Here is a 24,538-nt window from a genome sequence, read left to right on the forward strand (position 1 = left end):
GTCTGAGAAATATGAATATATGATGGTCATGTGTGTGAGGAAAGCGTAAGCTGAGATATGACAAATGTAATATTTGGTGGGCAGAGAGCACCCAGCCAGGGGGCTCACCACCCCTGTCCAACCCCTGGGCTGTACTCGAGGCTCCACCCAAAGATGGGCATTGTTCAAAAGTGGTTGCAAGGGACTCCGCCCTCAGTCCTCCCATTCCATCCATATGAGAACATTCTGCTGCCAGCCAGAGGACACATGGCTGGCGGCCATCTTGCTGAACTTTGAATTGAGCTCTGAAACAAAGGGCACATGGCTAGCGGCCATCTTGTCGGAACTGAACAAAGGGCATCCTCCATTTTGTTTGGATTTTAAATCTTGCTGAACTTTGAATTTATATCTGGAACAAAGAACTTTGCGAACTTGAAACCAAGGACTTGATGATTTTCCCACAAAAGGACATATTTCCACAAATCCTAAGTATTTTCTCCAGTTTTATTTCATACTGGCTATTACTGTTTTAATAATTGTTGATTTTAATAATTGTCTGTATATATTAATTATTTATTTTGCATGTGAATAAAAGACTTTATCAAAGTCATTCACTGTTCCGCTACCCTGCTTTTCAGCCATACACAGAAACTGATCCCAGGTCTCTGGAGAGACACTACTACTATTGTTTGTTGCTGGCTAGACAGAATAGAGTGTGTTTAACCGTTTTTATTCGCAGGACTAGTCAGTCAGCGGGCTCCTCGGGCCCATGGTAACCGAGGTGGAGGCAGTTATACCCTGAATCGTGTGTAGGTTGTAATTACCGTACCTCACAGGCTCCCTTCTGGTTTGTCTGCGGTCCATTCCCCAACGGTTCCTGCGCATTGACTGCGACTAGAATTTGCACGATCCGTGCGCTGGCACCGTTTGGAAAGCAATTTGCGGTCTGACCAAAGGGCCTCCTGTGACAAGTAATACTTTGAGTAAAGCACCAGCAGTGCTGAAATACTGCTCGGGAAGGCACAGGGACCTTTCAGCAGCCTGAGGCTCTCCAAGTGGAGGAGTCAGGCTGGAGGTAGGAAGGACCAGGGAGTGGGTGACACCCGAAGGTGGATGTCACTATTTGGTCTGGAGACTATCTCTTAAGGGGAGAGATAGCTCTCGAGGTCGGGCATGCCTGGTTGGTAACACACTGACAGATACAGTACAAAGACAGAAGGCTGATTCAGTATCCAAGGCAAGCAGGGTCTGGCAACGGTATATCAGATATGCGAGGTACCGAATCAGAAGACAGAGGAGTAGTCAGAAAAGCAATAAGTCATAACAGATATCAAACAATGCCTAGTCTGAGTGCAAGGTCCTTGGTCTCAGCACCCTGGAACTAGTCTGAATAAATACACAGATTAACAGTACTAGTAAACTGGCTAAGTGTGAATTCCCAGGTCCACCTGGTTTTAACACACTGTAGGATCTGACTAAAGGTCTGAGTGCTTCCACGTAGTGATCGCAACGGCAGACAACCAGCAACTGACAAGCAAGCTGTATATATAGTCAGGCCTGCCATCAGAAATTTTGGGGCCCCTCACACAACATCAAGCCTGGGCCCCCCTACAGACTGCTGTGCAGTGCACGCCCTCTAGCCACCCCAGTATAGCCAGTACAGTGCCCCAGTATAGTGCCCCAGTATAGCCAGTATAGTGCCCCAGTACAGTGCTCCAGTATAGCGCGCCAGTATAGCCACATACCTCCCAACTTTTTGAGATAAGAAAGAGGGACACTTAAGCCACACCCCTAACCGCGCCCCCACCATACCCCTAGTCACGCATATCATGACTTTTGTAAGAAAAATGTTGTTTTATAAATCAAACCACACTTGTCCTTTCTATCCCGGTTCATTTTTTCACTACACCTGTGGCATCCTTCTGAATTGTAAGGGTTCTGACTAGATCCTCATCAATCCAGACACAAACAATACAGAAGAATGCCACCAATGTAGTGCAGCGCCGAGCCCTTGCAGCTGAAAATCATTGTACAGTGTGTGGCTGAAATATATCCCTCTCTGATCAGACATCAGTCAGAGAGGGATCGATCTTGTGCTGGGTGAAAGTCTTCCAGTGCATAGCAGGGTTTGGATGGACACTGTCTCTGACTGGCAGGAATGCACATTTGAAAGCAAAATAAGCATATTGCTCTGCACTTTTGGTGTGGGTGCTGCTGCTGTGTGCTAAGGGTGTGTGCTCTGCTTCACCCTGCGCCTCACCTTGTCTTTCCTCCATAAACTGTGCAGCCAGGGTGTTTAGCTGAAGAGGGGGTGTGAAGGTCAGAGTGCATGGGACAGATGGAGTGAGACAGCCAGACAGGAGAGCGCAGACTTGCAGTGTGTAGGAGACGTGATCCTCTCGGGATTGGGAACAGACACACTTGTAAACAGCGGCTGAGGTGAGAAGGGGAATGTTTGGAGAGCAGAGCAGTCACTGTGACATTCTAAACAATGTAATTAGTAAGCGGTGGCATTGCTTACTTCTGAATAGGAAGTGCTCTTCTCTCCTCTGTCATCTCTCTGCCGCTCTCCTCTGCATCCTGAGTTCTGCCGTTGCTGATTCTACTCGTGGGTTTGTGAGTCTGCCGTGTTCCAACTCCCACGTGCCGTGCTCTAGCATCAGAGGGATTGAGGAGTGGAGGGTGTGCCAGAGTAGCAGTCTGCCCGCGCCTGCCTGCAGCAATAGCACACTGCACGTAGACAGGAGAATGATGCGGTCGGCGGGTAAATAGCCTATTACTCTTCCCCGTGGGGTGCCAAAACCCGGGATTAGGCCATCAGTGGGCGGGATCCAGGACAGAACGTCCAAAAACGGTATTAACAGCGGCGGCCGTTGGGGGAGGGGCGGCAGGAAGAGGACAGTCAGGAGGTTAATGCCTGGGGGGGCCCGAGGCTGCGGGCCCTGGGCCAGCCCCGGGCCCGTGACGGAAGTCACAGCTGTACCCCCCTGATGGCGGGCCTGTATATAGTTGCAGGACTCTGCCGCCCCGCCCGAACCACTCAACCAATCATGAGTCCAGCAGGAATCAGCTTATCATCCTGATCAGCTGACACATCTCCTGCTGGCATAAAGGTCCTGACTTCTGGCTCGCGCGTGCGTAGCTCTAAACCTGTGTGAATTAACAGACTCAGCCACACCAGCTGCATGCTGCTGCGTGCAAACCGCCGCGCTGGACGCGGAATCAGCCGCCTGACTGTTGTTGCATGCGGCGGCTTTTCCGCGTCCCGCTCTGCCCCAGACACACGCTTCCGCGTGCAAACCCGCCGCACTGGCTTTTCTGCGATCTCTCACATTTCCTAAATAAATGGCTAAAACCTTTTTCCTAATAAATGGCTAAAACGTTTTTGGCAAAAAGTATTACTGAAAAAGGATCATCAGGGCTGCCAGCCAAATGTTATTGTGTTAAAGTAAGTAAATATGCAAGGCTACTTATACCTCTCACTACAGTTGTACTTTAAAGTGGATCCGAGATGAAAAACTAACTATAACAAGTAACTGGTCTATATAGCTTATCTAAAGTTTAGATAGTTTACACAGCATATCTAGCTACAAACACCTTCAATAGTTAATGATTATTTATTCCTGTGATACAATGAGGGCAGCCATGTTCTGTTTGTCACAGGCTGAGGGCTGGAGATGCTATCAGCTTGCCTGTGTGTAATGTGACAAATTCAGTCCCCTCTCCTCCTCCCTCCTCCCCTCTGCCTCTGAAATCTCTGGCTAGTAACCTCCTCCTCCTCCTCCTGCCCAGACTGAGCTCCCATAAGCCCTTGCTTCAGTGCCAAGGCACTCTTAAAAGCTGTGGGTGAGGCTTGTTTAGTTTATAGGGAACTAGCTGATGAACCCGGAGTTGCCCGCTTATGTATTTGGCTGGTGTTGGCTCCACCTACTTTTTGTAACCCTAACACACAATTACTCAATGACCACGTTTGTAAGCTTTGGCATCAATAATGTGTATATTCCCATAAAAATTATACAAATCAGATTGGCTGTTTGTGACTACACCCCTCTCCAGCATTTGAACCCAAGTCACCCAATGACCAACTGTAGCAGGTTTGAGGCATCTGCTATTAACAGTGTAAAAATGCCAGCAATTTTAATATTCCCCTTGAAAATCAACAGGTGAATTTTGACAATTATAGGCTCCACCCACTTCCCTGCATATTAATCTTAGTCACCCATTGACCATCTGGGAAAAGTTTGAGAACCCTGCCATTAACAGTGTAAGAAGGCCTGCAGTTTATATTTTCCCAGTGAAATTTGTTTTTGGCTCTGCCCACTTTTTGTAACCTTGACACACAGTCACTCAATGACCAAGTTTGTGAGCTTTGCGGTTCTTGGCATCAATAATTTGTATTTTCCCAGTAAAAAACAAAACAAAGCTGATTGGCTGTTTGTGGCTCCACCCCATTTTTCTGAATTTAAACCCCAGTGACCCAATAACCAACTGTACCAAGTTTGAGGCTTGTGCCATTAACAGTGCAAGAAAGGCAGCAAATTAAATATTCCCCTTGAAAATCAACAGGCAAATTGTGATTGGCTTTTTTAGGCTCCACCTACTTTTCTGAATATTATTCCCAGTCACCCAGTGACCAACTGTGCAAAGTTTGAGAATCCTGCCATTAACAGTGAAGAAGGGCCAGAGTTTAAATTTTCCCAGGGAAATCTGTTTTTGATTTCACTCAGTTTTTGTAACCTTAACACAGTCACTCAATGACCAAGTTTGTAAGCTTTCCACAATGTTCAAGACATTAACAGAAGGTTTAAATTGTGGAATGGGATTCATGACTCCTTATGTAACATGATTGACTTGGCTTCACTATCTTCAGAAACCTGCTAGATTTCATGTTTGCTTGCATGAGCTCACTGGCTCCAGCCTGCTGATCACCTGACATCTAACTGCTAAACAGCAACCAGCACAATTGCCATCTTCATGTTTGCTATTTCCCTGCATCAGTGTTTTACTACAGCTAACATCTGGAAATATGCCTGAAGAAGGGGGCTAGATCCCAGAAAGCGTGCATTATTTAACTTTATCAGTTAGCCATTAAAAGGTATTACTTTTACAAGACTTTGTTTTTTTCTACCTACATAAGCTTTCCACACAATTATGGGTTTGAGGCAGCAAAATATTTTTTTTTAGATACTGAGAGCTGTGCGCATGATACAAGAAACTTGTTTGTTCTGGAACTCCTAGAATTCATTCTTAAATTTAATTACCTCACATTTGATGGCCAATTTTACAGACAGATTGCTGGAAAAGCGATGGGGCAAAATGTGCCCCATCTTATGCGGCCTTATTCTTGGGGTGGTGGGAGAGGGAGGTGGTTTTTGGACAACATTTGGAACGGTACCAGTCCCATATCTTGGGCTGGTACCATTTTATTGATGATATCATTTTCTTTTGGGAGGGCTCGGTGGACCTTATCAACGCTCTTAACTGTAATGTATTTAATATCCATCTAACCTCTCACATTTCAGCTCAACAGGTTGACTTCCTCGACCTCTGCCTAACGATGGGGAATGACAATGGAGTATACACTAATTTGTTCCGTAAACCAACTGCAACCAACAGTTTGCTTCATTTTCAAAGTTGTCATAAACCGGATCAAAAATCTAATTTACCAGTGGGACAATTCCTTAGATTGAGGAGAAACTGCACTGACTATGGAGACTTCCAACAACAGGCTCGTGACCTGACTGGACGATTACAGGACGGAAGATACCCTAAAAAGGTAATCTCACGAGCATACAATCGGGCAAGGGAGACTGATAGGACAACCCTGTTGCGTCCCAAAATCAAAAAGGATGACAAAACTATATGTTTTATCACAAATTATAACAATCAATGGACCGACTTAAGAAATAAATTACAACAACATTGGCCAATTTTGCTATCTGATGTATATTTAAGTTTGGCCTTAAAACCCTTCCCATCTATGAGTTGTAGACTGGCTACGAACATTAAGGATTTGGTTGGTAGAAGCCTCTACCAGAGACCAACTAGACCTCTGGGACGGGGCACAAGATTGATAAGCAGCCACCCACGTGGAGATTGCTCCATATGTCAATTTATGCACCCGACATTTGCAGTCACCAATGCCCCAGGAACAAAAACCTTCCGACGTTTTCAATATAACAACTGCAAACAGAGGGGAGTTATATATCTATTGAACTGTAGTTGCAATAAGATGTAAATTGGCCAGACAGGTAACCAGCTTAGAAAGAGGATCCAACAGCGTATTTCAAACATACAATTAGCAAGCAGGGATCATCAGGCCTCCAAACAACGGACCAGTGTTGCCTCCCATTATTTATCACACCACCAGGGGAAGGTAGATGGACTCAGAGTGGTGGCTTTGGAACGGGTCATGATTGGACGTAGAGGTGGAGACTTGACAAAATGCTTATTACAAAAGGAGTTAAGATGGATATATCAGATGGGCTGTCGAGCCCCTATTGGTTCAAAAGAGGAGTTCTCATTTAAAGAGACACTGAAGCGAAAAAAAAATTATGATATTATGATTTGTATGTGTAGTACAGCTAAGAAATAAAACATTAAGATCAGATACATCAGTCTAATTGTTTCCAGTACAGGAAGAGTTAAGAAACTCTAGTTGTTATCTCTATGCAAAAAAGCCATTCATCTCTACGACTTTCAAAGTCGTGGAGAGGGCTGTCTTCTGACTTTTATTATCTCAACTGTTTACTTTTTCTCTGCCAGAGGAGAGGTCATTAGTTCACAGACTGCTCTGAAAGAATAATTTTGAATGCTGAGTGTTGTGTAATCTGCACATATCAGAGAATAATGCAATGTTAGAAAAAACACTATATACCTGAAAATAAAAATATGAGAATATTTTCCTTACTGCTAATCTGCTAGTAACTATTCATAGTACACAACCAATTCATTATATCATATATTTTTTTTCGCTTCAGTGTCTCTTTAAAGAACAAGCGACACCCATACTAACCTAGTAATAAAAAACACAGTAGATAAATACTACTTCTACTTACATAACAGATGTATTGTGCTATCCACATAATGATTCCTGTGAATTTTATAAAGGAAAAGCAGAAAATCCTATTGCAGGCAGTGGCCATCTTGCCAAGCTAATGCTGACATCATATCCTCCCTGACTCTTGTTTTCCCCCCTCCTTTCTCTTGCTCATTGTGTATTCATTAGCTGCCCTCCTCCCAGAGGCTTTTTTTTATTTACACATCCAATCACTGAGTCACCTCAGCCTTGCTTTTAAACACAAGTGATCAGCTAGGCAGGGAAATAAATGGAAGAGGAGGAATATATTATAGATAAAAAGAACTCCCAGCATTCAAAAGAACTCCCAGCATTCAACTTTGTGGTACTGTTGGGCCTGTTTGGCACTAGGGCCAGTGCTCCTAAAGTATGTGATAACTCCAAACCATAACAGCAGAAAAAGTTTTGAATGCAGGATTAGCATCTTTATCACTTAATACACTCAGACCAGTTGCTGTTGAAATTTGATTTTTATGGTGACAATACCGCTTTAAGGCCTATTTGGGATAGGTGGTAAGTATATTTTTTCATAACACACAACGTTTATTTGTTTGTACACAGCTCACCTATGGGTTACACATACCTATTGTGGTGGTTGGCGTGAAGGTGAGCACGCTTATCACCACATTTGGGGTTCACATACTAACCTTTTGAATGTGTGAAGGTGAGTACACTCACTAGGATTCACCAGGACACCTTTGTTTATTGGTGGCGCTGTGGAGGTAAGCACAGCTTCACTGATTACATCCGCTCTATACACATCATTTTGATTGAGCATCAGAGTGCACTGGCATTGTATTGCACAATTGGGGTGCATGGCTTGGGTAAGTAAGCCATGACACCCACTTGCACGATTGACAGTTTTGATTGATGGTCTGTATAGGTTATCATAAAGACCACTGAGAATGGTTTATAAGTGACACTGTGTTTTTTTTATTATCATCTACCCAAAGGTGAGCCACTGAAGACATACATACAGAACACCCTTTGGAACCTCCCTATTGATCCCACCTAGGAAGATATCAGCACCACCAGACCATCACTCGGATACACCATGACCTTACCTACATTCCGTTTGGGTGCCCATGCCCTGTGATTTAAAATTGGATCCATTATTGACCCTCTGGATTTGCCTGATTCATTGATCTTATTAGGGGTTTCGGCTTTTCATGCATGGGATATGGATGTTCTAAATACGCCCCCTGCAGCTTGCGATGGACACTTATTAGTGCCCTCCTAACATTCCATTATTTGTGTGAAAGAATCTCTTTATATATGCATTTGTTTGCTTGATTAATTTAACACAGACATTCTATATAGATCTGTTATATATTTTGTTTTTGAATAGTATTGAATATATATAGGTTAAAAATGTTAAAAATATTGAAAATTATACAAATACTTATGGGCGTCTCATCCTTCAATAGGAGTAGGGCCCGGCCTGTTCGTTCCCAGCAGTGTTCTCTACCTTCGTTATAGGCAGCAAAAAACTGCCCCCTGTTTCTATTGTATAAGGGTGATTTAAATGGAAAATGCTTTCCATCCCCTTTTGACCCTCCGCAGCCACCGTAATTCCCCTTTCACATGCCAGAGCGATCTGCGCTCCAGCATGGTTACTTACTTTGCTGTGCCTCCATCCGCCCTTACTCTTTCGGCTGCCTTACAACCCACCTGGGGACCCTGCCCAGGACTATGTATGTACCACTTTTCTTACTGGCATTGTCTGGTTCATTTAAGCTTGTTCATACCTTATGCACTTTACGTTTGGTCACTTTGGTTACATGCTCATGAGCATATTGCCCTATATACCATACACTGTATTTGCATTCCTGCACTTGATTGAACCTTTCTAGCACCTTAAAGGGAACCAGAGACGCCGGCCACAGAAAAAGAAAAAATATTTCATACATACCTGGGGCTTCTTCCAGCCCCATAAGCCTGGATCGCTCCCACGCCGCCATCCTCCGCTTCCTGGATTGGCCGGTACCGGGCCCGTCACTTCCGGTGGACGCGGCCAATTGTCCGCATGAACAGGGGCTCCCTCCATATCCTTACATACTGCGCAGCCGCACGCGTAAGGGTATGCCGGGAACCCCTGTGATGCGGATAATTGGCCGCGTGCTGCCGCCGACTGGCCGACTGGCCGGAAATACGGGACCCGGAACTGGCTGATACAGGATAAAAAGACAAACCAAGAGCCCGATATGGTGTAGTAGGTTTAGAACACGGAATAATGGAGAAGTACGTATTATACTTACAAACATGGGTTACCGCTCAGGCAACCACTGTGAAGGCAGGTGGGGAGATTAGACTTGTCCCCACTCAGGATTAAGATGTCGCTCTCTGTGATAGAAGAAAAGGAGGGTGTATCACCCTTCCACCAAGGGTGGAAAACTGGATATAGCGATGTACAGAGGCGCCAACAGGATAAAAATGCAAAAATGCAATAAAAAGTTTAAAATATTCAGGTGGTGGTGGACCAACCAACCTAAAAACGACTCGATGCCGTTGATTCAATCAAAAACAATTTATTCACATACTCCAAGTTGGAGTATGTGAATAAATTGTTTTTGATTGAATCAACGGCATCAAGTCGTTTTTAGGTTGGTTGGTCCACCACCACCACCTGAATATTTTAAACTTTTTATTGCATTTTTGCATTTTTATCCTGTTGGCGCCTCTGTACATCGCTATATGGCTGATACAGGAAGCGGAGGATGGCGGCGTGGGAGCGATCCGTGCGTATGGGGCTGGAGGAAGCCCCAGGTATGTATAACTTCTTTTTGCTGGCGTCTCTGGTTCCCTTTAAGCTTTGACAGTTAACTCTATCCAGGACCCGGGTCCCACTACTCCATTTTTGGTTCACACAAACCAAGTTGGATAAGCATAGCAGCCATTAGGGCTTAACCATTTACTTTTGGAGGTGAGGCACATGAGACTATTTACATGTTTTGATTCCCAAATGATTTAATTGTGGATTTCTTTGGTTTTAAATGTTTTTAGATTTTTTTCAGCATTTCAATAAACCTTTTTGTATTATCAATGGTGGTGCAGCAATTTCATACCAGGGATCTTTCTCTCTATTTGTGTAAAATGGTTTACTATTTTTCCTGGTGCTAGCACACCGCACATGATTCAGGTGCTCTGCCCCTTTTGGTGAATTTGAACCCCAGTCACCCAATGATAGACTGGTGCAAGTTTGAAGCCTCTGCCATAAATAGTGTAAGAATGGCAGCAGTTTCAATATTCCCCTTGAAAATCAATAGGCGAATTTTGATTGGCTGTTGTAAGCTCCACCTACTTTTCTGAATCTTAATCTCATTCACCCAGTGACCAAGTGTGCCAAGTTTGAGACCCCTGTGATTAACAGTGTAAGAATGGCTGCAGTTTACATGTTCCCATTTAATATTAAAGGCTGGAATTGGATTGGTTGTTTTATGCTCCTCCCACTTTTCTTGTAACCTCGGTCACCAAGTGACCAACTGTGCCAAGTGAGGGAGCAGGCTGGTGTTGTACTTTGTACTGGTTGAACTCGATGGACGTATGTCTTTTTTTCAACCAAAATAACTATGTAACTATGTAAGTGTGGGGACTCTTGCTTAAATACTGTGAGAATGGCAACCTTTTACATTTCTTCCATTGACATGAATGGGTGGAATCTGATTGGCTGTTTGTAGCTCCACCCAGGTGTGCAGGGGGGACACGAGACCCCCAGAAGTTAGAACATATCATTCCAGGTAGTAAGGGATCTGTATACCAAGTTTCGTTCAAATTGGTCAAGCCGTTTTCGAGTGATCACGGCACATACACACATACATACATACTGTACATCCAATTATATATATCTAGATTTGAGTATGAAAACAAAACAAAAAAGTATGTGGCTTGAGGAATGCTCTATAAACTATATGAAAGGAACACAATTATGAAATTGGTAAAAGATTATCTCGGATCCACTTTAAGGTGAAAAATAATCACATCATCAAGGTATTGTCCACAAAATGTACACAAAAAACATAGCCTTACCTGGATATAGACATCCTGGTGAAAGCAAAACAATTTCTCAAAATGAGGTTGCAAATCTTGATATATAGTCCTGGATTGGCCTTTCCAATCGTGGCTCTGATTCAGGGGAAGCACCCAGCATCTTCGAGGCTTGGATCCTCTACTCATGAAAGCTCACGCAGCAAACATCAACACTAACTCAGGAACTATTGTTATCTCCACTCAACAAACCCACAAAGCATTGCAGGGACTATTCCCCTTATATATTACGTGCAGAACCCTCATAAAACAATTACATTTACTAATTTATGAAAATTAGTACCAGGTCTCTTTAATTTAGGCCTAAGTCACTACAAAACCGCAAATTGTAAAAAAGGGCTTACAAAAACGCTAACGCTAAATCGCGAAACACTCAGAAAACACCAGGAATCGCTTAACAAAACCGCTCACAATAGGGCTCAGCACTTGAGATTTATGTAAACAAGGCCTTAAAGAGGAACTTCAGCCTAAACAAACATTCTGTCATGAAGTTACATTAGTTATGTTAATGAAAATATATAGCTAATAAGAATGGCAAATGTTTGTGATTTTATAGGGGCAGCCATCTTTTTCGTTGAAAGGAGGTGACAGGCAGCATGAGACACAGTTCCAACTGTCCTGTGTCCTGATCACCACTCCCAGCTGGCAGCTGCACACGCTAGGCTTCAAATCTCAAATAATAAAAATAAATAAATAAATACAATTTGCACCAAAACGGCAGAACGTGAACAACAACATCAGAAATCCCATCATGCTTTGCACAGCATCAGGAAAAAATGCCCAATATTGATATTGCGGAGCTTAGCTTCTCTGCGTGCATGAGGCTTGGGTAAGAAGAACAAAGTTCAGATGCTGTGAAACTGTTAAAGAAACACCAAGCCTTTTCCGTGCTGATGAGTGCTTTTTTTTTGTCTGGAGGTTCACTTTAATGTCTGTTTAAACAATATATGTTGTCTATCTCGTCTCTAACACAAGCTCACTGCCTCAACAGCATGAGTCATGTCTCAGCTAGTGTTGGGCGAACAGTGTTCGCCACTGTTCGGGTTCTGCAGAACATCACCCTGTTCGGGTGATGTTCGAGTTCGGCCGAACACCTGATGGTGTTCGGCCTTTTAAGTTCGGGTTCGCCCCGAACTACTAAATGGCCGCGAACAGGGCCGAACAGGGCCCCTGTTCGGCCGAACAGGGCCCTGTTCGGCCGAATACTGCCCCCCTATGGGGTCGCAGGCATAAGGGGGGAGCATGCCCCGATCGCGGGGGGGGGGGTCGGAAATTCCCCCCACCCCCTCCGCTAGCGCTCCCCCCTCTGCCCGCTTCCCCATACAAAAGTTTAATGAAGTAAAAGAGTACCGGTCCGGTGCGGTGGTAGTGGCTGGGTGGCTGGCAGTGGGCGGCACTGTTTAGTGAGTGACTGAGGAGGAGGAGTCCGGAGAGTGACGCGTTGAGGGAGGTTGGGCAGCGGGCGGTTCAGCACTACTGCTGAACCGCCCGCTGCCCGGCCTCCCTCAACGCGTCACTCTCCGGACTCCTCCTCCTCAGTCACTCACTAAACAGTACCGCCCACTGCCAGCCACCCAGCCACTACCACCGCACCGGACCGGTACTCTTTTACTTCATTAAACTTTAGTATGGGGAAGCGGGCAGAGGGGGGAGCGCTAGCGGAGGGGGTGGGGGGAATTTCCGACCCCCCCGCGATCGGGGCATGCTCCCCCCTTATGCCTGCGACCCCATAGGGCCCCCAAAAGCGGGATGTTTGGGGAGTTCGGGGTTCGGCCCGAACATGCCGAACATCGCGGCCATGTTCGGCGAACTTTCCCGAACCCGAACATCCAGGTGTTCGCCCAACACTAGTCTCAGCCTTATTTTATACACAGGGGTGGGATATGCAGCCATTGGTTGCTATATTCGTTGTTAGAGCCTGTGATTGGTGAAAACATTCCGAGTTCTGCATTCAAATCAGAACACAGAATGTGGCCACATGTACCATTGCTGTGTTTTAGAAGCCAATTTTCACTTTTCCAGGCTATACAATCCAGATTGCATAGACTATCTATGGCTATTCAACGATGGGACTTTGGCGGGTGCGCAGGACCTCCTCAGAGAATACTAGTGATGAATGGACCTAGACACAGTTGTGAATCACCTTAAAATACATTATTTGGCTCATCCCAGTTAAAACAATACAGGTATGGTATTGTTTTAACTGGGATGAGCCAAATAATGTATTTTAAGGTGATTTACAACTGTGGCAGTTGTCATGTAAAGATTAGGAAGGGTGAAGGATGAAAAAAAGTGAAAATGTTTGTGTTTACGCCCAATTTTCTTTGATAAAGTGCCTGTGAAATAAAAAATACTTGGAAAACAAAATACTACAGAAAGAAAGCATAGTTTGTCCTGAAAAAACAAAACCAATGTATGTGTCACTTTGATGACATAGGTAATAATAAGTTGTGCTATATTAATAGTGACACAGCTGATATGCCAAAATTGTCAGGAACTTTAAAGCGGATCCAAACCAAATTTTTTTTTAATTCAAAATATTTAGTTGCACCACTCTGACACATACAAAGATAAATAAACACTCCTTCAAGCCTATGAGCATTTCAGTGCATGCTTTTCACCCTCCTCTTTGCATAACTAGGGTTGTACGGGTGGCAGCCATTAGCAATTCCTCCTTTGCCGGACACCACCTACTCCACCAGTTTGCCGGATTTTTTGCCGGCAATATGAAAGGAAGAGAGGGGTTTCTCCAATAAATGTAAAATATTTTATATTTGTCATCATGCAGCTGAAAAAAGGCCGCTATTTATTATTATAATTTAGAAAATAGATTTTATTTCTGAAATCTTGTATTTTTAGTTTGGGTCCACTTTAAGGGGTAAAAACTCTGGAACCTGAAGTGGTTAAAGAGAGCCCGAGGTGGGCTCAAAAATTAAAAATAAGTAGGCCACCTTATCCGCGGAATTGAGCGGATCAGGTAGCCGCAAAAAACGCTGCTCCTGTGGGCCGCACTGACCCACTTTCACTTTGGTGACCTATAGGTCACGACGCTGCAACGAGAGACAGTGTGTCCCTCAGTCACAGCGTGCAGGGCCAGGGAGGCAGGGGAGAGGCAGAAGGCATGGCCAGGGAGAGAGAGCTGCCCAATGGCAGCACTGGAAACCCAGTAGGAGCGCTCTGGTGGCAGGGCACTGTAGGCACGTGACTACAGGTGCCTGATATTGGAAAGGTGGCTCACTCCCCTCCCCTACTGCATCTTTCTCTCCTTCCCTATGCAGAGTTCCGTTAGGAGTGTAATTGAGAGGAAACCTGCCCAGCTCAAGGTATTCCACTGACCAGAGCTCTCCTCAGTTGGGGGTAACTCTAGCTACTTAATACTGTGGGTTCCTGCTGACTGCTGACATTCAAATCCCTACACAATCTGGGCCCTGGATACATGAAGGACTTGCTGAAGCTACACCACACCTCCCACAACCTCAGATCAGCAAGTTCTATAAACTTGGTCACTCCCAGAGTGCACCTCAAAAAATCTGGAGATAAAGCCTTCTGTCATACTGCCCCTACTCGTTGGAACTCCCTGCCACACCCAGTAAAGACAGCACCATCCCTGGAGCTATTCAAATCCAGACTGAAAAGCCACCTGTTTAGTCTGGCATTTCCAGACTTATAAAACTCTTCCTCTGTACCACGATGGTCTGAGCCATGCTTATGCGCTTTGAGTCCTACGGGAGAAAAGCGCTTTACAAATGTTATTTGTTGTTGTTGCTCCTCTGGCTACCTACTGCTAAGGGACACCGTAGCTATGATGAGCATGGGCACTAAGGGAGACGTGACAGTTGGACCAGTCAGCACACTTTTGGTTCATCAGGGGTCTGTAGGTTCATCTAGGGTGCCAGGACATCTGAGCCTATAGGCTCTTATGATGTAAATCCAGGACTGCCTGGCGGGCGTTATGAACAGGGAATTCCTCTCCTCAATGTTTACCTTTGAGATAGCGACAAATACTGTAGCTAATCTTGGGGAGCTATAGTGTGGTGGTGGGGAGAGAGAGTGGCAATGTGGGGACACAGAGGCATGTCAGGAGGCAGAAAACATGCCTCTGTGTCCTATCTGCCCCCCACCCACCCACCTCGTGTTCTTTTTAAGGTCATGTAATAAGTATGAAATACCAGGGATAGATGCAATTTGCCCTAATACATGATGGCCACTCATTAACCTTTGCTGCCCACTCTATCAGTGTGGAGATCAGATAGTGTCTATGGACGTAGTGACAAAATTCCCTTCTGCAAAATGGCTGTGAAGGTATTTCCATTTTCGCCTACCACTTCTATGAACATTGGCTTCTTTCACATCTAACTATCATTTTAACATTGCATATTTATTTACTTGTGAAAGCGAACTTTCTCCTAGTGTAAAGCATCTGCTTTAGTAGTGCTGTCCAACTTCACCGGCATGGCGGGTTATTTTTTTTCCGACCACATGGTGGAGGGCCGAAAGTTCTTAAGGTTCTTGCTAGAACAGCACCCCCCCCACCCCCACACACACACACATACAAACACTTTCCACAAAATGCAATTCAATTGGCAGCAGATTCCCACGAAATGCATTTAGACTAGCAGCAGCGTTTACCCTCGAAAAATAACATTGGGCATCATTCCGCCTCAACAAATAACGTTAGGCAGCGTTTCCCCTCAACAAATACCATTAGGCAGTGTTCCCCCTCAACAAATACCATTAGTCAGTGTTCCTCCTCAATAAATACCATTGGGCAGTGTTCCCCCTCAGTGGTGCTCATCTGGATTCCGGATATCTGGGTAACCCGGATATTCGACCATTTTTCAGCTATCCGATTCGGATTCCAGATACCGGATTTCTGTAAATCCGGATAGCTATCTGCAGATAGTTGGCTGCCAATGCGGATATCCGCAGATATCCGGAAAAATCCGACTATGGAGATATTGTAAGAGGTCCAGGATGTCATTGAGCCAATCAGAGGGCTGCCAGCAGAAGCCCTAGCAACCAATCACAGAGGGGAACCCTGGCCAGCCCCGTCTGACCTCATTGAGCCAATCAGAGGGCTCCCAGCCTAAGCCCTGGCACCCAATCACAGAAAGGAACACTGGCCAGCCCCCCTGTATTTATTATACAGGAGAGCTGCCATGATGAGACATATCGTCCCTTAATTGTGAATGCTCAATGAGAGACCTGCTAGAGATGGCCTGAACCTCCGATTTTAGGTTCGCAAACCCGGTTCTTGAACCTACCACGAAAGTTCGGTTCGCCCGAACTTTCGCGAACCGCAATAGACTTCAATGGAGAGGCGAACTTCAAAATTTAGAAAAAATTATGCTGGCTAGAAAAATGATGGAAAAGATGTTTCAAGGGGTCTAATACCTGGAGGGAGACATGGTTGAGTGGAATAGACATCAAAAGTCCCAGAAACAAATCTGGATTTGATACAAAGCAGTGTTTTAAGGTCAGAAATCTCAATTGTTCAATTACAGGCCTACACTGCTTTACAACATCAGGAAGTGTAATCCTTCCCTCTTCCTCCTCCTCCTCCGGAGGAGGATCTTGTCTTCCAGGGAATTGTAGGAATTCAAAAGCCAGCTTACATACCTTGGCCCGGGAATCGAACCCAGGTCTAGTGCTTGGTAGGCAGCTCTCTTCACCACTATACCCCCACCGACACTACATGCTGAAGCTAGCCTGGCATGCACCATTATGATATATCCAAGAGAAAAATGAGCTTGCTTAGGGATTTGTAGGATGTCAAAAGCCAACTCACATACATTGGCCAGGAATCAAACCCAGGCCTACCGCATGGTAGGCTGCTATCTGAACCATTATACCACCAACACAACACACTACAATGCTGTATGCTGAAGCCAGCCTAGCATGTACCATTATGATATATCCAAGAGACAAATGAGCTTGCTTAGGGATTTGTAGGATTTCAAAAGCCAACTCACATACATTGGCCAGGAATCGAACCCAGTCCTACCGCATGGTAGGCTGCTATACTAACCATTATACCACCAACACAACACACTACAATGCTGTATGCTGAAGCCAGCCTAGCATGTACCATTATGATATATCCAAGAGAAAAATGAGCTTGCTTAGGGATTTGTAGGATTTCAAAAGCCAACTCACATACATTGGCCAGGAATCGAAGCCAGGCCTACTGCATGGTAAGCTGCTATACTAACCATTATACCACCAACACAAAACACTACAATACTACATGCTGAAGCCAGCCTAGCATGTACCATTATGATATATCCAAGAGAAAAATGAGCTTGCTTAGGAATTTGTAGGATTTCAAAAGCCAACTCACATACATTGGCCAGGAATTGAACGCAGGCCTACCACTCTGTACGCTGCTATCCACACCATTATACCACCAACACTACATGCTGAAACTTCTTGGCGCAGACTTACTTCCTTCCTCCAAAAGACACACATACATCCCCATAAAATCATTCAACAGCAATTGCATGCACAGCCTTTTCAGTATACAGTCTCTGTGGTACAATTGGTTAGTGTGTTTGGCTGTTAACTGAAAGGTTGTTGGTTCAAGCCCACCTAAGCATGGCCTTGCATTTTGTGTTCAACAGTTTTCCGAAGAGAACCCCAGATAGCCATGTAGATTCATATCTCTCTCTCTCTCTAGTAGGGATGGTCACCGCTTTCCGTGGAATTGTATTTTCCGCAATTTTGGGCGGAAATTGGTCATTCCATTCCTTTTGGTCGGTACGGAATTGCTTTTTCAATCTGGCGGAATTCCGAAATTCTCATAGACAAGATAAATTTTTTTAGTATGGTTCCACCCCTATATCAATATCACAGTTTAGTGTAAACACTCAAGCGGGTTTTTTTTTTACCAAAAAGTTCTCTTTTATTCTTCAATATTTGTCTTCAGATAGCAGGTGATAAGTGTAGATATGACATCAGACCTTCATAACTGAAGTGAGAAACACCCTCTCCGCCGGGCCCAAAGTGACTTAGCACTTCAAGTATGTTGGTCCCTATGGGAAGTGGTTTTATCTATCATATTGATATATACTGTATGCGCCACATTGGTATTCACATGCACGGCTGGTGACTTGCTCTTTACCCTATGTAATCCACTGTGTGTGAGATGGCTCACATACACATATGGATTATATGGGGTGTTGGATATTGTACACTTTCTTATTGGCTTATGGCTTGGCTTATATGCTTATACTGTATGTTTCTGTCAGGTCTTACACATAGGATATTACTATATTGGCACTTGGTGGAGGTTTAGTTTCTTTACCTGGTGCCGTGATGTATGTTATATAGCATGGGAATGGGATGCCCTGGGCTAATTTACTGATGCACTTCTCTGACTGCTGCTATAGATGACACAGATCTATACTTAGGGGATATTTTTTCTCACTGTAGTTCCTCGGTCACAGATTGGATATCTGGTGGTGAGGTTGCACTGTTAGAGAATCTTCTTTGGTACTTTGGTATGGTACTTTGTGATACCGTTTTGGGCACTTTTAGATACTTGTTTAGTGGCATGGACTCATCATATAGTCATGGGGCTAGGGGCTTTAATAGCTACAATTTTTAAGGTAGACTTTTTTGGCATATGTATTATATAATTGCATTACCCTTACCAGTGCCTGTTTCTATGGTTATAGATTGCGCTGGTGTTTTTTATCCTTGATTTGGGGTAAGATGAATTTATATTTATATTTTGGCCGTTTATCCCGATCTTCGCATGGATCTCTAATGGAAAGTACATGTTTATTTATATGTTTCTGACAGATGTTTTTTGCAACGTGCCTCTGAGGAAGCGGCTTATGGCCGCGAAACATGTGTCAGGCATTTTGTATGTGAAATGAAGGTCTGATGTCATATCTACACTTATCACCTGCTATCTGAAGACAAATATTGAAGAATAAAAGATAACTTTTTGGTTAAAAAAAACCCCGCTTGAGTGTTTACATTGAACTGTGGAATTCCGAAATTGCCTGTGAAATTCTGCCGGTATCCGTTGATGGTTTTTAGCTGAAAATTCACTTCAATGGCATCAAGTCCTAGAGAGAGAGAGAGAGAGAGCTCATTTTTCTCTTGGGTATATCACAATGGAACATGCTAGGCTGGCTTCAGCATGTAGCATTGCAGTGTGTTGTGTTGGTGGTATAATGGTTAGGATAGCAGCCTACCACGTGGTAGGCTTGGGTGCGATTCCTGGCCAATCAGTGGTGCTCACCGCCAGGTCGTGATCACGCTTACGCGTGGATTCACGACCATTTTGACGCATTCCGCCTCGGACACGCTAAGCCATGAATAGATTTTCAACCACGAAAATCTGCTTCGGCTTTGCGTGAATGCGGACAGAAATCCGCATTCACGTTAGTGAAACCCGGCGCTGAAGTCGTGGTTAGCGGAAATGCGTCAAACTATGCGGAAGTGACACATTGCAGGCCAATCAGAGGGCCCCAGCCAGGCCCTAGCAACCAATCACAGGAGGGGAGCTATGTCCTCCCCTCCTGAATATAAAGCGGCGGCCATGATGGAAAAGCTCTGTCCTTGCTAGACTGTGGTGCTGAGAGGATTAGCTCCAGGCCATTGTTGTTTGAGCAAGTGCATTTATTGTGTTAAAAACAAAGCGTTTTTTTTTGCTAACACTGCTCTTATACTGTACACAGTTAGCTAGTCAGTGAGTGATTGCTGTAGTTAGTTGTAGTCAGTGTAGTGTAGTGGGAGTGTGGGAGTCTAGTGATTCTTTAACTGTGTGTAGTGCAGGCAGGTTCAGTGCTGCAGTGTAGTCAGTGTAGTGGGAGTGGGGATTATCTGTGTGTAGTGCAGGCAGGCAGGTTAGTGCAGCTGCAGTGTTCACTTGTATATTCCAGTGACAGTTATACACTTGTACTATTTGCAGGCAGCCAGTCACACCGCCGGCGCCGCCACTCTCTGCCAGCGCTGTTCATTCATTCTGTCAGTGACCTTGTGCCGTGCCCAGTGCCCACAGCTCGCTCGCTGGCATATAAGCATCTCATTACACAGTGTGACATCCTTGTGTGCCCACTGCATCCTTCAGTGACCTAGTTGTATATCCAGTGCCCACTGCTGTGCCCACTGCATCCTTCAGTGACCTTGTACTGTGCCCACTGCATCCTTCAGTGACCTAGTTGTATATCCAGTGCCTACTGCTGTGCCCACTGCATCCTTCAGTGACCTAGTTGTATATCCAGTGCCCACTGCTGTGCCCACTGCATCCTTCAGTGACCTTGTACTGTGCCCACTGCATCCTTCAGTGACCTAGTTGTATATCCAGTGCCCACTGCTGTGCCCACTGCATCCTTCAGTGACCTAGTTGTATATCCAGTGCCCACTGCTGTGCCCACTGCATCCTTCAGTGACCTTGTACTGTGCCCACTGCATCCTTCAGTGACCTAGCTGTATATCCAGTGCCCACTGCTGTGCCCACTGCATCCTTCAGTGACCTTGTACTGTGCCCACTGCATCCTTCAGTGCCGTTGTACTGTGCCTGGTGCATCCTTCAGTGACCTTGTACTGTGCCCACTGCATCCAGTGATTCATTACTAGCAACATGTCTGGCAGGGTTTCGCGGGGTGAGAGGAAAGGGAGTTCAATTGCCTTAGCCACTTCTGGGACTGCTCCACGTCCGCCCGCATTGTCCTCCTCCTCCTGACTCAGTTGCTTCCACCAATGTACTCTGTCTGCGTTCACACTGCCCGGGTCACCGGGTGCATTTAATTTTTTGGCCAGCACTATGACGCTGTGCTGCTACTACTACCACCAGACCAGTATGTTGCCATGGTCCTTCTGTTCTGTGCTGCTGAACTGACCGCCCGCATTGTCCTCCTCCTCCTGACTCAATCGCTTCCACCAATGCACTCTGTCTGCGTTATCACTGCCCGGGTCACTGGGTGCATTTAATTTTTTGGCCAGCACTATGACGCTGTGCTGCTACTACTACCACCAGTATGTTGCCATGGTCCTTCTGTGCTGCTGAATTGACCGCCCGCATTGTCCTCCTCCTCCTGACTCACTCGCTTCCACCAATGTACTCTGTCTGCGTTCACCGGGTGCATTTAATTTTTTGGCCAGCACTATGACGCTGTGCTGCTACTACTACTACCAGTATGTTGCCGTGGTCCTTCTGTGCTGCTGAACTGACCGCCCGCATAGTCCTTCTCCTGACTCAGTCGCTACCACCACTGCACTCTGCGTTCACACTGCCCGTGTCCACTGACAACTCTGCTGCGATGTCATTGCTAATTGCTGCAAAAAAAAAAAAAAAAAAATTACAAAAACCTCTCTGGGGCCTTTTTGGCATCAGCCACTTATCCTCCTCCAGCGGTACCTTCGCCGCCAAGTGCCATTGGAACTCGCCTTCACCTCTTTGATTGCTTAACGTGTATATCCCTTTTTAAAACCACTTATTACCAATTAATAGCCCCATTTAAAGTGTTGATTTCACTTTAAAATCCATTTTCTCTAGAAAAAAAAAATTGGGGGGAATTTTTTATGTTGAAGTTATGTTGCCCCTTATCACCTCGATAATCCATGCAATTTGGGGGATTGTAGCATGTATGGGGGCTTTGTTATTAACGTTAAAAGAAAATCCGCCTCCGGGCGGGAATCCACGCGTGATTACGCCATTCACGGCAAAAAATCCGCGTGGTTGCGTGGACGTGGACGAAAGTCCGCATGCAGCGGGGCCGAATGCGGATTTTTTTTTTGCAACCACGCGGATTGCTGAATTCGTGGATGAGGCACATCCGAGCATCCCTATGGCCAATTTATGTGAGTTGGCTTTTGAAATCCTACAAATCCCTAAGCAAGCTCATTTTTCTCTTTAGATATATCATAATGGTACATGCTAGGCTTGCTTCAGCTTGTAGCATTGTAGTGTGTTGTGTTGGTGGTATAATGGTTAGGATAGCAGCCCAGATCAAGCGGGGAGCAGCATTATTCAAGCTAAAACAAGGCTGTGACCCCTCAGAACACTTCTCACTGCCAGCACTAGCTGCCGCTAGACACCTCCACTCTGCTGTCAAGTAATCTGCACACAATCCGCGTTTTCGTATTCGGGTCAGCTTTGCACTTTAGGCCGATTACGAGAATGCCACGCACACACACACAGTACAATCTGTAACGATTGTGGAATTATCTCCGAGGTCAGCGCACAACATGTGCGCTGACACTGCGGAAACCCTCCACAAGCGCTTAGAAAAGGGAACCCAGCTTTGGTGCAAATGCACCTGTAGAGAGGAATTCCAATTGGCAGATGGAGCTGTGGAGTGCAGAGGAATAAACCCTCTGCACTGCCACAGATGTCAGATAGAAATTGTATGGAGTGAAGCAATACAGGGCAAGATAACCTCTCGAGAGAGAATGAGCACAGAGACAGAATGTATGTATGTCCACCAATCTAGTCACCACCCGGCGACGGTTGACATACAACAGCGAAAACCAAAGTGAGAATGCAATCGCAAGAATGGCGATTGCTAATAGAGACACAAGACTGAATAAAAACAGAGCGTGACTGAGTAAAGAAGACACAGCAAAGAACCACAATCTGAACGTCAAAGAAAATAACAAAGAACTCGCTAAACGCGGTCCCTGCACGATATGCGCAACAGAGACAAGCGCGTTTACGGTACGGCCACCGCACATTAAGCGTAACAGTGGCAAAACGTACCAACCCTAACTAACATATGAACACAGAAAATGACGACAGACAAATAACGCAAACGCTTGCTAATCGGTTGCCTCACACCAGACAACCGCAAGCGTTCGTGCTAAACAAGACAGACTGAAGGAGTAACCAGTAGCAGCCGCAGATAAGGTTATACTCCAATAGTCAGACAAGGGAGATTCACCACCTCTACCGCTAGGGCGAATGCGATCTAGGAGCGAGACCAAACGATTCACTGTCAACCACCGCCGGTGACAGTACAATGGCAAGGACAAGATAACACAGGAATAAACAGTACAAATATTACAAAGCCTGACTGCACTATAGAGAATGCAAGATGCACTCCCCAATGATTAACTACACTAGAATATTCGCAAACAATCAGCAGAGGGGCTGAAACTCAAGGTAAGTCCAGCAGAACTAAACCTTTATGACCAGCAGGGAATTCGGGGAGGAAATGGCATTTATATTGCAAACCTTCAAAAGAGGCAGAGCTATCAATAACCAAATAAGTGAATGCAAATCCCTCACCAGAACAGCAAGTCTGAAACTTGCAAAGTGAAAACAGGTCTCCTTTCCAGGGACCTGCAGCATGCAGACCTGAAAAATGGTCAAAAAGCTGTCTGCCTGTGCAGACAGCAGAGCAGATCATTACAGTACCCCCCCCCCCTTCTAGGGACGGCTACCAGACGTCCTACAAAACTGACATTTCCAACAAAACAGTCTGGCTGAACACTCATGAAGGTCGAGACAGCCTGACAAGGCCCATGTAATGGACTGCGGAGATACCGCCACGCGGTCTGGCAGTGGGGCGGCTGTCTCCGCGTTCAGACCGGCAGTTTCTGCAAAGTAGCATGCGTCTGGTTTGTCTGAGCCTTCTAGTGCACACAGATGGAGAGCTACGCACGCGCGCGCTGGGAGGCCGGACCTTTATGCCAGTAGGAGAGGGATCAGCTGATCAGGACGATCAGCTGACCCCAGCGCAGTGAGTGATTGGCTGAGTAGTGCTGGGCGGCGCTAAGGAGTGCTGCACTATATATAGATCTTGCTGGTCAGTCTCAGGTTGTCTGCCGTTGCAAATACTTATGTGTGAGCACTCAGACCTCAGTCAGATCCCACAGTGTGTTAGAACCAGGAGGACCTGGGAATTCACACTTAGCCAGATTACCCTTGTGTTATTCTTTAGACCAGTTCTGGGGTGTTGTGACCAAGGACCTCACACTCAAGCCTAGGATTACTGTGTCATTGCTGTGTTATACCTTAGACCAGTTCCGGGGTGTTGAGACCAAGAACCTCACACCCAAGCTTAGGATCACTGTGTCATTGCTGTGTTATACTTTAGACCAGTTCCGGGGTGTTGAGACCAAGGACCTCACACCCAAGCTTAGGATTACTGTGTCATTGCTGAGTTATTCTTTAGACTAGTTCCTGGGTGTCGAGACCAAGGACCTCACACCTTAGACTAGGATTGTGCTTTATATTTGTTATGACCATTTGCTCTGTCGACCTCTCTCTTGCTTTCTGATTCGGTACCTCTGCATATCTGCCTACCTGTTGCCAAACCCTGCCTGTAACCGGTTACCGAATCAGCCTTCTGTCTCTGTACATTATCTGCTCGTGTGTTGCCGACCTGGCCTGCCCAACCCTGTAGGCTGTCACTCATCCTCTGAGTGTTCAGTCTGTCTGTACTAGCTGTGTTACTATTCCACCAATTGTCAGTTAGCTAC

The 24,538-nt window shown here is 45.4% G+C and overlaps 1 protein-coding gene and 1 long non-coding RNA gene across 3 annotated transcripts in view; one reads left to right on the forward strand and one right to left on the reverse strand.

Annotated features, from left to right (window-relative positions):
- LOC137571166 (uncharacterized) overlaps positions 1-24,538 on the reverse strand; it is a 197,873-nt gene that overhangs the window by 76,865 nt on the left and 96,470 nt on the right. The window lies entirely within an intron of this gene.
- LOC137571176 (uncharacterized) lies at positions 4,930-8,883 on the forward strand. Its single transcript, XR_011031300.1, has 3 exons — positions 4,930-5,074; positions 5,502-5,755; positions 8,011-8,883. It is a non-coding gene; the product is annotated as an uncharacterized lncRNA (long non-coding RNA).

This window comes from Hyperolius riggenbachi, chromosome 4, assembly GCF_040937935.1.
Source record: "Hyperolius riggenbachi isolate aHypRig1 chromosome 4, aHypRig1.pri, whole genome shotgun sequence".
In the NCBI taxonomy this organism is placed as follows: Eukaryota; Metazoa; Chordata; class Amphibia; order Anura; family Hyperoliidae; genus Hyperolius; species Hyperolius riggenbachi.